The sequence below is a fragment of the Pseudophryne corroboree genome, chromosome 10, assembly GCF_028390025.1.
Source record: "Pseudophryne corroboree isolate aPseCor3 chromosome 10, aPseCor3.hap2, whole genome shotgun sequence".
NCBI lineage: Eukaryota > Metazoa > Chordata > Amphibia > Anura > Myobatrachidae > Pseudophryne > Pseudophryne corroboree.
Window position 1 is genome coordinate 181,128,459 of NC_086453.1, and position 14,290 is coordinate 181,142,748.

Consider the following 14,290-nt stretch of genomic DNA (forward strand, 5'->3'; position numbering starts at 1 on the left):
GTGTCACTGACAAGCTGCAGCTACCTCCCCCTTACTTAGGTCCTGGCCAGAGGCATAACTAGGAGGTGTGTGCAAGCAGGGCATGTGCCCTGGGCGCCATAGCAGAGGGGGCGCCCTAACAGCATTTCCACTGAAGTGTTTTTTTATTTTATCCCCACCGCTGGAGGATCTCTTCCCCAAACATACTTGCTGGCACAGAGATGATGTTGTGGAGCCATCGATCTGCATTGCTGGGATCCCTCCTGTTACTGCCGAGGCTGCGGGCGCCCCTGTGGCTGCTGCTGGATGATGTTCAGGCCGGGTGCGGTGCAGGCCTTTCGAGTCCCGCTGAATGGAGTGTTCTGTGCCAGCGCTGGAAATGGCAGAGTGTGTTCTCCCTCCCAGCTCACGTACAGCTACAGCTCCGCAGCCTCCCGGACTTTCAGGCTGCCGGACGTGGTGATCTGGCTGCAGTGGTTCTCTCCCCTGCCGGCCTCTGCACCGGGGATACGGCTGACAGCTCAGCAGCATCCCGCACTTTCAGGCTGCCGGACGTGATGAACTCTCGGGCTGTGTCGGTGCTTTCCCCAGCCGGCCTCAGCCCCGGGGACATGGTGTCCCTGCTGCTGGGGAATGAGCCCCACTTCTAGGATGTCTGGTTCAGGGTGGCCAAGCTGGGGGTGGCTGCTGCTGACCTCAGCGCCAACGTCAGGAGAGGGCCCCTGAGGCACTGCCTGGATGCCAGTGGCCGCATCACCAGCCAGGTCTGTCACATGTGTGTGCCTCATGTATGTAATGTTTGTATCATATATGTTGTATGTAATGTATGTGTGGTATGTATGTTGTATGTATCATGTACTGTATGTGTGATGTATATAATTAATGTATGTTTGTGTGTGTGTCATGTACTGTGCACTGAAGGGATCTCTAAGGCTTCCTGTGAGGGGACTTTATTTATTATTTACCAGTTATTTATATAGCGCACACATATTCCGCAGCGCTTTACAGAGAATATTTGCCCATTCACATCAGTCCCTGCCCCAGTGGAGCTTACAATCTATATTCCCTATCACATGTACATGCACACACTGATATCATATGTAATAATGTACTGTGGGATCTGTTACTGTATATAACACACCTGTGTAACTGTACAATATATCTCACACACACGTAACACAACACCACATACACACACTGACACACCGACATACACACGTTGACACCTATTTATACACCAACATACACACGCTGTCACCTATACATACACCTGCATACACACGCTGACACCTATACATACACTAGCATACACACGCTGACACCTATACATACACTAGCATACACACGCTGACACCTATACATACACCAGCATACACACGCTGACACCTATACATACACTAGCATACACACGCTGACACCTATACATACACCAGCATACACACGCTGACACCTATACATACACTGGCATACACACGCTGACACCTCCACATACAATGACACCTATGTATACACATGCTGACACCTACATATGCACTTACATAGCAATACGATGGTGTAATCGTTAGCATTACTGCCTTACAGCACTGAGGTCCTGGGTTCAATTCCCACCATTGCCCTAACTTTGTGGAGATTGTATGTTCTCCCCATGCATGCGGGGGTTTCCTACAGGTACGTTGGTTTCCTCCCACACTCCAAAAATATACTGGCAGGTAATTGGCTTCTGACAAAAATTAACCCTAGTGTGTGTGACTGCACATGGGTAGATGGGCCAAGTGGTTCTTATCTGCCGTCAAATTCCATATTCTCTGTACACAGCTGCGGGGGTGGCCCAGAGACCCACTATAGCTTGTGCATGGATCTCTAGGGCCATTGCAAAATGGTCAGGTAATCTAATTGACGGGTTAGATTCCTTATCCAGGGGGGAGATAATTTTACTCCTACAGCATATACAGGATTCTGCTAACTTTATGGTGGAGGCCATAAAGGAAATTGGTTTACTCAATGCACGCACCACTGCCATGGCAGTGTCAGCACGTAGGGGCTTGTGGCTACGCCAGTGGACTGTGGACGCGTATTCCAGGAAAGGTGTGTAAAGACTACCTTTCACAGGTGAAACCCTTATTGGAGATGAACTGGATACGTGGATATCCAAGGCTACGGCGGGTAAGTCTACATACCTTCCTTCCGCAGCTCCCCCAACTAGAAAATCCTACACTGCTCCAATTCTGCAGTCTTTTCGGACAGCGAAATTCAAAAACAAAACCAAAGGCTCTTCTACGGCCTTCAGAGTCAATAGAGGTAAACCCAGAAAACCAGCAACTGCAGGTTCACAGGAACAGAATCCCAGTTATGCTTCCTCTAAGCCTTCAGCATGATGGTGGTCCGCACTGCATGGAAGACAGGCAGGTGGGAGCCCGTTTGAGATTCTTCAGTCACATATGGGCAACATCATGCCAGGATCTCTGGGTCAATAGCCATGGGCTACAGACTGGTGTTTCAGGAACTCCTACCTCACATATTCTTCAAATCAGGCTTACCAGCTTCTCAAGAAGCGAGTATGACTTTACAGGAAGCAATTCTGAAACTGGTACAGACTCAGGTCATTGTTCCAGTTCCACTTCAGCTGCAAAACCAGGGTTAATATTCCAATTTGTTTGTAGTTCCGAAACCGGACGGCCCATTTTAAACCTCAAGTCGTTGAACCCATACTTACGGGTGTACAAGTTCAAGATGGAGTCTCTGAGAGTGGTGATCTCAGATCTGGAAGAGGGGGAATTCTTGGTGTCTCTGGATATCAAGGATGCGTACCTTCATGTTCCGATCTGTTCCGCCCATCAGGCTTATCTAAGGATTGCATTACAGGACTGTCACTATCAGTACCAGGACATGCCATTTGGCCTCTCTACGGCACCGAGGGTTTTCACCAAGGTAATGGCAGAAATTATGTTTTTCCTTCGCAAACAGGGAGTGAACATAATACCGTACCTGGACGATCTGCTGATAAAGGCACCATCCAGGGAGAGGTTGTTAGTCAACATTGCCCTCTCAACCCGGCTACTCCAGGATCACCGGTGGATTTTGAACCTACCAAAATCTCATCTGGAACCAACGCTGAGGCTTCCGTTCATGGGGATGATATTGGATATGGAGGCGCAGAAGGTATTCCTTCTGTTGGATAAGGCATTGGTGATCCAGTCGATGGTGCGGGATGTTCTAAGATAAACCCAGACTTCGGTGCATCTATGCATTCGCCTTCTGGGAAAGATGGTAACGGCTTACGAAAGGTTTCACGCAAGGCCTTTCCAGCTGGATCTGTTTGACAAATGGTCCGGATTGCATCTTCACATGCACCAGAGGATCCATCTGTCGCCAAAAGCCAGGATTTCTCTACTTTGGTGGCTTCAGATTTCTCACCTGACTGAGGGCCGACGGTTTGAGATTCAAAATAGGATTCTGCTAATCACAGACGCAGGCCTCAGAGGTTGGGGAGCAGTCATCCAAGGGGAACAGTTCCAAGGAAAATGCTCAAGTCAGGAAGCCATTCTTCCAATCGACATTCTGTAACTAAGGGCCATATACAACGCCCTTCTATAGGCAACACATTTTCTTCAAGATCAAGCCATTCAGGTTCAGTCGGACAATGTGACGGCAGTAACGTACATAAACTGACAAGGCGGAACGAAGAGCAGGGCAGCAATGGCAGAGGTAACAAGGATTCTCCTCTGGGCAGAAAGACCACTGTGGCGTTGTCCGCGATCTTCATTCCGGGAGTAGACAACTGGGAAGCAGACTTCCTCAGCAGACAGGACCTCTGTCATGGACCCAGTCCTAGCTAGCTCGTAAGGAGTACTTTTTGCCAGCCTGGTTCTGGATTCAGTGCGTAAGTGCAATGGGGCAGGAAAGAACTCTCTTATCACCTATATAGCATGCTGCCTGGATTCCCAATAGAACTGTAGAACTGGACATCACATATTACTGTGAAACATAATCCCTCTTTTATATGTGTTTGTGCTTATCAGGTGATAATATCTCTAGCCTGATGTTTTGTACAGAATGCATATGATGACGTATATATATGAATGTATTGGTTATTGTGTTATAGTTTGTAAAATAATGTCCCCCCCATGTGACTGCTTAGATAACCTGTGTGTTTGCTGTAGCAGATACAGCCAGTCTCAGATGTCAGTCCATACACCCCCCTCATTCTTCCCCACACAATGGATTCCAGGCCAATCAGATTAATTAAGTAAGGTTAATTTAGTTAACATCTATTGTGGCCTAGGGGACATGCCTGGACACGTGAAAGTAAGTCTAATCTGAAACTGTTCTGTAGTCCGCCCCTTAATGTAACTCACCCAATACAGAGCCAGGGGGTGTCGCCTCATGGTAGGAAAGCCAAAGGTTTGAGAATAGCAAAGATGGGCTATTGAGAGAGTGCACTGGAGTTCCTGGCCTGACAGGAATGATGTGTTTGGCTTCTGAAAGCTACTGTAGGATAGTGATTCCAGTGTGCTGAGGCCTAGAAGCATTGTTATGATCCGCTGGTTTCAAAAGGCTAATGGACGTGCATTGAGGAAGAGATCTGCACAGAAGGGCAGAGAGTGGATGTACCCCTGAAGTGCAGACACTGACTAGGCATTGCAGTGCCGTCAGTGGCAAGAATCCGTGGTGCAGGACGCTGTGTGAGCTTGTATCCTAGACCAGGGGGCACAGATCCACAGCCAGTGTGTAACAGCAGGAGATTGCAGGCATCTGTAATCCTAAACTACTGTGGGGACTTAGTAAATAAGATACCATCCTGGCTTGCAATTGTTAATGTTATTGTGTACTGTGTGTGTATATTTACAGTAAAGGGCATTTGCCACTTTACTAAACTGTTTACCTGAGTGATCTGAGAATCCGTATCTTCACAACCTCCAGCCTGGAGAGTTGGGCCTTCACCCGGAGGTGTTTGGGTGCTTGACACGTCGGTGGGGAATGCCACGAAGTGACATAATGGCCTCTTGTCTCAACAAGAAGCTCAAGCGGTATTATTCTAGGTCGAGGGACCCGTAAGCAGTGGCGGTGGACGCTCTGGTGATACCATGGGGTATATTTACTAAGCTCCCGATTTTGACCGATTTGGTGTTTTTTCTTCAAAGTGTCATCTCGGGAATTTACTAAACTCAAATCTCAGCAGTGATGAGGGCATTCGTATTTTTTTGGTAGTCAAAGAATAAAAATACGAATGAATACTCCATCGGTCAAACGCAGCTGTTTAGGTATAGAACTCGGTAATTTACTAAAAATTCTATTTCACAAACACTGCCGGCAATAGCCAAACACTGCTGTGAAAAAATACAATTCGTAAAAAAAAAGCAGTTTTAAAATAGACCTGCTTTTTTTTACCGTGTTCTGATAGGCATACACAGATTCATGATATCCGTCCATGTTTATCAGTGGGAAGGGATGGGAAAGTGTTTAAAATCTGTAAAAAAAAATTGCGTGGGGTCCCCCCTCCTAAGCATAACCAGCCTCGGGCTCTTTGAGCCGGTCCTGGTTGAAAAAATATGGGTGAAAAATTGACAGGGGTTTCCCCATATTTAAACAACCAGCACCGGGCTCTACGCCTGGTCCTGGTGCAAAAAATATAGGGGGCAAAAAGCGTAGGGGTCCCCCGTATTTTTAACACCAGCACCGGGCTCCACTAGTCAGAGAGATAATGCCACAGCTGGGGGACACTTTTTTATAGGTCCCTGCGGCCCTGGCATTAAATCACTAACTGGTCACCCCTGGCCGGGGTACCCTGGAGGAGTGCGGACCCCTTAAATCAAGGGGTCCCCCCCTCCAGCCACCCAAGGGCCAGGGGTGAAGCCCGAGGCTGTCCCCCCCATCCAAGGGCGGCGGATGGGGGGCTGATAGCCAAGTGTAAAAATAAGAATATTGTTTTTTGTAGCAGTACTACAAGTCCCAGCAAGCCTCCCCCGCAAGCTGGTACTTGGAGAACCACAAGTACCAGCATGCAGTGGAAAAACAGGCCCGCTGGTACCTGTAGTACTACTACAAAAAAAATACCCAACAAAAAACAAAACACACACACCGTGACAGTAAAACTTTATTACATACATGCATACCGACACACACATACTTACCTATGTTGACACGAAGCAGTCGGTCCCCTTCTCCAAGTAGAATCCACGGGTTACCTGTCAATAAAATTATACTCACACAAGCCAGTGTAGATCAGTCCTCTTCTACTTGTAATCCACGTACTTGGCAAAAAAACAAACCGAAAAACCCGAATCACGCACTGAAAGGGGTCCCATGTTTACACATGGGACCCCTTTCCCCGACTGCCGGGACCCCCGTGATTTTTGTCAAAGAGGGTCCCTTCAGCCAATCAGGGAGCGCCACGTCTTGGCACTCTCCTGATTGGCTGGTTCAAAAAATACGAGGGACCCCTACGCTTTTTGTCCCCCATATTTTTTGCACCAGGACCAGGTGCTGGTTGTTAAAATATGGGGGATCCCCATTCTTTTTGTTCCCCATAATTTTACAACCAGGACCGGCTCAAAGAGCCCGAGGCAGGTTATGCTTAGGAGGGGGGACCCCACGCATTTTTTTTTTCATTTTAACTCTTTAAACACTTTTTTAAGATACCCAATGAAGCCCTGCACGGATCTCACAGATCCGTCCGGGATTCATTGTGTTAAGTTCGGAAGTGTTTTACTAATCACTCCCGTAAAACACTGGCCGAAATTACGAATGACATCAACATCGGAAAAAACGAAAATGCAGAATACGACAGCATAGTAAATGTGGCGTAAAAAATTCCAAAAGTTGCAAATTCACACATTTGATGTCATTCGTGTTTAATCTCCCTTCAAATCGACACAAATACGAATTTTAGTAAATATACCCCTATGGGTCTACCAGATGGTGTATGTGTTTCCACCACTCCCATTGATCCCAAAGATTCTCAAAAGAATAAAAAGGGAAAAGGTTCAAGCAATTCTCATTGCTCCGGACTGGCCAAGAAGGGCCTGGTATGCGGATCTACTGGAGATGCTCCTAGAGGACCCGTGGCCTCTACCTCTATTCATGAGGACCTTCTCCAACAGGGGCCATTCGTCTATGAAGACTTACCACGGCTACGTTTGATGACATGTAGGTTGAGCATCAAATTCTAGCCCGAAAAGGGATCCCGGATAGGGTTATTCCAACCCTGATCCAAGCCAGAAAGGGAGTAACGTCTAAACATTACCACCGTATTTTGAGAAAATACGTCTCTTGATGTGAGAACAGGAAATTTTCTGTGGTGGAATTTCAGTTGGGATGTTTTCTCCTTTTTCTGCAGTCAGGTATGGATGTGGCCTACGTTTGGGCTCCATAAAAGTCCAGATTTCGGCCTTATCCATTTTCTTTCAGAAACAATTGGCTTTTTTCCCTGAGGTTCAGACATTTTTGAAGGGGGTTCTGCACATCCAACGGACCTTTGTGCCTCCTATGGCACCTTGGGATCTCAATGTGGTGTTGCAGTCCTTGGTCTGAGCCTTTACAGGACGTTAACATCAAGTTCCTTACATGGAAGGCCGTCACACTGTTGACCTTGGCTTCTGCGAGGCGTGTGTCGGAGCTGGGGGCATTGTCTCACAAAAGCCCCTATTTGATTTTTCATGAAGATATGGCTGAACTCAGAACTCGTCAGCAATTTCTTCCAAAGGTGGTGTCTGCATTTCATATCAACCAACCTATTGTGGTTCCGGTGGTTACCGACACCTCTGCTATTTCAAAGTTCTTGGATGTTGTGAGGGCTTTGAAGATCTATGTGAAGCATACAGCTCGTCACAGAAAATCTGACTCGCTGTTTGTTCTCTATGATCCCAATAAAATTAGGCGTCCTGCTTCAAAGCAGACTATTGCACGCTGGATCAGGCTTACTTTCCAGCATGCTTATTCCATGGCAGGTTTGCCGTGTCCAAAATCTGTACAGGCCCACTCTACTAGGTCGGTTGGTTCTTCCTGGGTGGCTGCCCGGGGTGTCTTGGCTTTACAGCTCTGCCGAGCAGCTACTTGGTCAGGTTCGAACACGTTTGCTAAGTTCTACATGTTTGATACTTTGGCCTCTGAGGACCTTCAGTTTGGTCAATCTGTTCTGCAGGAACCTCAGCACTCTCCCACCTGGTTTGGGAACTTTGGTACATACCCACTAATGTGGACCCCAGTATCCTCTAGGACATAAGGGAAAATAGGATTTTAATTACCTATCGGTAAATCCTTTTCTCGTAGTTCATAGAGGACACTGGGCACCCGCCCAGTGCTTCGTTTCTTCGTGCACTGTCACTTGGTTAAGTATTGTTGGTTCAGCGGTTGCTGTTCCTAGGTTTATGTTTGGTTAGCTTGGCTTTCCTCTAGTTTGTGTGCGCTGGTTCAGAATCTCATCACTATCCTTTTATATCCTTCTCTCAAAGTATGTCCGTCTCCTTGGGCACAGTTTCCAATACTGAGTCTGGCAGGAGGGGCATAGAAGGAGGAGCCAGCCCGCACTATTATTTCTTAAAGTGCCCATGGCTCCTAGTGGACCTGTCTATACCCCATGGTACTAATGTGGACCCCAGCATTCTCTACGGACTACGAGAAAAGGATCTACCAGTAAGTAATTAAAATCCTATTTTCTAGCCTGTGTGTCCTTGGTCACCACCAGCAAAGTATACTCAGTCCATCCGTGCCTGTAGTCACAAGCCTGCAGTATTTCCAGCACACCTTACACTGCTCTAAAGTACATCTTAGCCACTGCGTGTTATTTTAAACTGCAGCCTTTCATAAAGTTATCCTAGCAAGTCTCTATGCTTCTAGATTCATGCTGGTTTTAATCAGTACACACCAGTGACGTGCAGTGAGGTGAACAGCTGGGGAGGCACTGGCCAATTAACCCCCCCCCCCCCCCCCCCAGTATGGAGAGAGATTGAGTAAAAAAAAAAAAAAAGAAACAGCTAGAGGGATAATGCCATAGCAGGAGGGATATTCAGTGTGGGGTCCCCCTGCCATCACATTAGCCAACCCTAAACTGGCCAGCCCAGGGCTGGAATTCCTCAGAAAGTGGGAACACCCAGCAAATAGAATAGAATTGGGACCCCCTCCTGAGCATCACCCAGCACTGGCCCAGTGCTATGCCCTGCACCCCTGGTGGCGGTGGGTGCGGGGTTCATGGCAGGACAATATTGTTCTTTACAGGCGGTCTACAGGTCCCAGCAAGCCTGCCCATGCATGCCGGCATGCCCGGACATAAAGAAAATATTAAAATAAATCCACCACACTATGTGTTTTAATAGTTAGTACTGCACTTCACCTGGGGCGGCGGCCTTTCAGCTCTTTTTCATGGCCGCTGCCTCCCCATGGCTTCCAATGTCTTCTCTCTTCGGGAGCTCTTCCCTACTCCCTCCCCAACGATGGACTGCCCAGCCGCTGCTTCCCACTGGCTTGTATAAGCCAGTTGAGGGGGCGGGGCGATGACATAGCATGTGGCGCCATTTTTTAAATGGGTATCCGCTGCCAAACTCTGCAAAATGGTTAGCAGTCACTGGATCCTCCCGGATCCAAGCCTACCACTGTGCACACTATGTCCACCCGGTCCCCGCCGTCACGAATGCCTGTTCCCGCCGTCACTAACGCGTGTCCCACCACATATGCCCGCTACCCAGCGGATCCAGCACTCGATCCGCTGGGCCAATCAGATCTCCTGTACTGACAGGGGCGTGCTTTCATGTAAGTGAATGCACGCCCCTGTCATTGAGGCACCTGTACTGGTGCCGTTTTACATACATTTTCAATGGGCTTTTACAGCCCGTAGCTTGGGCCCTGCCCCCTGCCCGCCCCCAGATTGCTGAACTGTACTATAATCAGTGGGAGGAGATGATAAGAAGAAAACTATAGCACAGACTCTGTTATAAATATCTTCTTTGTATTATTTTAATCATTATGATGCCTCCCCTGACTGCACGTCCCTGGTACACAACTAGCATCATATTGTTCCAGGAGTTAACCCCTGACTGGCTAAGTTTTCTGCAACTTACACTTCACTGCTACAGTTACCATAGTCCTTCTGGGAATCCTGCACACTCTTAGTTCAGTATTCTTAGTCAGCATATCCTAAGTCGGCCTGCAATTAACTCCTGATTTGCCATGTATCTATCCGGTTTTCTTTAAGTCCTGCTGTCTTCAGTTACACCAGCTTAGTCTGCATAACCTAGCCAAAGTCTGTTTGCTGTTAACACCAGTCTACCAAGTCATCCTGCTGCTACACTCCAGATTGTTATCTTGTGGTCTCCAGCCTATTGTGTGAGGCTCTACTGCTAGGGGATTAAGCACAGGTAGCCCCCTAAGTACCACTGTGCATGTTGCGCACTAAACGAACAGTGGGGGCTGTTATCAGCAGAAGACCCTGTCACCGGCTCTAGGGGTCTCACATACACAGTGCTGGAGTTCCCTAACACCTACATCCACAGAAGATCTGTGGTTAGTTCTGCAAGATGTTTGGAACAACCTTCCTGCCAAGTTCCTTCAAAAACTGTTTGCCAATATACCCAGAAGAATTTATGCTGTTTTGAAGACAAAGGGTGGTCACACAAAATATTGATTTGATTTTGATTTCCCTTCTGTTCATTCACTTTGCATTTGTTAATTGATAAAAATAACCTGTTCACGCTTCTATTTTTAAAAACATTCTTACTTTGCAGCATTTTTTCCACGCCTGCCTAAATCTTTTGCACTGTACTTTATACACACAGCTTTTACTGACAAAGTTGGGAAAAATAGAGAGAGCTATTTGAGGTTGGACAGGTTCCAAATTCCTTAATTGTGGTGAATCATACTTCTGTTACGGCTTTGAAAAATTGTTCTGTAAGGTGCAAAGCACCACTTTTCAATTGCGGCACCAACAAACTGGACCACTTCCTTGATATATTTTCTTTGTTGTAATGACACTTTCTGCACTTTTAAATAAGTACCCCTGATGAAGTCTCGTAAGAGACAAAACGCGTTGGGTTTCATATGAAAAGGCACAATAATGTGATCCCTTTCTCTTCATTGTAAGAGGTTTGGGAAATCTATGTCAGATCCACTTTTTGGATGTATGCCAATAATATTGTACAAATTAGCAAAAGAAAACTGTATATTATTATTGAAATATTGGTTTTAATATAGAATTTGTAAAACTGATACATTTTTAAGATACTTATTGGTAGACTTTAATTGTTTGACAAGCTCATTGGTGTTATCAATATTATGTTTATTTTGATGTATACAGTAAGAATATTAATGTAAAAAATAGGGAAGTGTAAAACAGCTTCAGAAAGAACATTGAATATCAAGCAAAATCTAACACTTCATATATTTAATTCCAGTATCATTATAAATATACATGTAGAAGTGCCCTCCCTTTTATATAAGAAGTCTGTTTCAGGTGTCCCACTAACAGAGGATACATTGAGAGGTGCACTTATTTTTAGTTCATAGCACAGGATAAGGGTATTGTTTAAACAAAAGTACTATATATATATATATATATATATATATATATATAGGAATACCGGATAGGGGTTCTAAGCGACCTAAGGTGTTTAAGAAATATGTCTAAAAAAAAAAAATTTCAATTTATTTATTTCACAACACTAGAAATGTGGTTAAAATACAGTACCAATAAGTATAACAATAAAAATAATGAAAATCCTTTATATAAAATACAGTTCTCTAAAAGATGACTATTTTTAAAAAAGGAATGGACATGAATTAAATTCTCAAGTAAAGTGCAGATAGTCTGTGCAAATACGCTACTCAATTGTGGAAAAAGTATTATGAGTCTTAACTGATATAGCAGGAGGTCTCTGGGTGAAGGTCCAACGCGTTTCGTCTCTAAGACTTCTTCAGACTTCTAAGACTTTAGAGACGAAACGCGTTGGGCCTTCACCCAGAGACCTCCTGCTATATCAGTTAAGACTCAATACTTTTTCCACGTTTGAGTAGCATATTTGCACAGACTATCTGCACTTTACTTGAGAATTTAATTCATGTCCATTCCTTTTTTAAAAATAGTCATCTTTTAGAGAACTGTATTTTATATAAAGGATTTTCATTATTTTTATTGTTATACTTATTGGTACTGTATTTTAACCACATTTCTAGTGTTGTGAAATAAATAAAAAATGTAAACATTTTTTTTTTAGACATATTTCTTATATATATATATTTATATATTTATATATCTGTTGTACTCGGCCATATCTAAACACCTTAGGTCGCTTAGAACCCCTATCCGGTATTCCTATTTCTCATTTGCGGCAACCTACCATTGCCATTTTTTTAGGGGACAGCTGACGCCCAAATAACTGGGAGTGTTTTTTGAACTATTTGGGAATTGTGGTATCACAAGTGGCGCGGCATTCTCTTGCAATCATATATATATATATATATATATATATATATATATATATATATACACACTGCTCAAAAAAATAAAGGAAACACTCAAACAACACATTCTAGATCTGAATGAATGAAATATTCCTATTAAATACTTTGTTCTTTACATAGTTGAATGTGCTGACAGCAAAATCACACAAAAATTGTCAATGGAAATCAAAATTATTAACCCATGGAGGTCTGGATTTGGAGTCACACTCAAAATTAAAGTGGAAAAACACACTACAGGCTGATCCAACTTTGATGTAATGTCCTTAAAACAAGTCAAAATGAGGCTCAGTAGTTTGTGTGGCCTCCACGTGCCTGTATGACCTCCCTACAATGCCTGGGCATGCTCCTGATGAGGTGGCGGATGGTCTCCTGAGGGATCTCATCCCAGACCTGGACTAAAGCATCCGCCAACTCCTGGACAGTCTGTGGTGCAACGTGGTGTTGGTGGATGGAGCGAGACATGATGTCCCAGATGTGCTCAATTGGTTTCAGTTCTGGGGAACGGGCGAGCCAGTCCATAGCATAAATGCCTTTGTCTTGCCGGAACTGCTGACACACTCCAGCCACATGAGGCCTAGCATTGTCTTGCATTAGGAGGAACCCAGGGCCAACCGCACCAGCATATGATCTCACAAGGGGTCTGAGGATATCATCTCAGTACCTAATGGCAGTCAGGCTACCTCTGGCAAGCACATGGAGGGCTGTGCGGCCCCCCAAAGAAATGCCACCCCATACCATTACTGACCCACTGCCAAACCGGTCATGCTGGAGGATGTTGCAGGCAGCAGAACATTCTCCTTGGCGTCTCCAGACTGTCACGTCTGTCACATGTGCTCAGTGAGAACCTGCTTTCATCTGTGAAGAGCACAGGGCGCCAGTGGTGAAGTTGCCAATCTTGGTGTTCTCTGGCAAATGCCAAACGTCCTGCACGGTGTTGGGCTGTAAGCACAACCCCCACCTGTGGACGTCGGGCCCTCATACCACCCTCATGGAGTCTGTTTCTGATCGTTTGAGTAGACACATGCACATTTGTGGCTTGCTGGAGGTCATTTTGCAGGGCTCTGGCAGTGCTCCTCCTGTTCCTCCTTGCACAAAGGCGGAGGTAGCGGTCCTGCTGCTGGGTTGTTGCCCTCCTACGGCCTCCTCCACGTCTCCTGATGTACTGGCCTGTCTCCTGGTAGCGCCTCCATGCTCTGGACACTACGCTGACAGACACAGCAAACCTTCTTGCCAGAGCTCGCATTGATGTGCCATCCTGGATGAGCTGCACTACCTGAGCCACTTGTGTGGGTTGTAGACTCCGTCTCATGCTACCACTAGAGTGAAAGCACCGCCAGCTTTCAAAAGTGACCAAAACATCAGCCAGAAAGCATAGGAGCTGAGAAGTGGTCTGTGGTCACCACCTGCAGAACAACTCCTTTATTGGGGGTGTCTTGCTAATTGCCTATAATTTCCACCTGTTGTGTATTGCATTTGCACAACAGCAAGTGAAATTGTCAATCAGTGTTGCTTCCTAAGTGAACAGTTTGATTTCACAGAAGTGTGATTGACTTTGAGTTACATTGTGTTGTTTAAGTTTTCCCTTTATTTTTTTGAGCAGTGTATATATATATATATATATATATATATATATATATATACACAAATAGAATTGAGCGGCACTCAATTCCGCTCAATTCTATTTGTTTATACAGTGGATAACTCTGCAAGAGAAGGCACCAGGTATTATATTCATTTAATCAGGAGTGCCGACCACTTGGACATCTATATATATATATATATATATATTTGCAATGCAGACACTGAGGTGTTAGGATCACTGCGGGTACACACAGCTCTTTGTGCCTCCTGATCCCCAGAGACA

At 45.5% G+C, this 14,290-nt stretch overlaps 1 long non-coding RNA gene across 1 annotated transcript in view; it reads left to right on the plus strand.

Annotated features, from left to right (window-relative positions):
* Nucleotides 1-14,290, plus strand: part of LOC134965246 (uncharacterized) — a 215,789-nt gene that overhangs the window by 117,322 nt on the left and 84,177 nt on the right. The window lies entirely within an intron of this gene.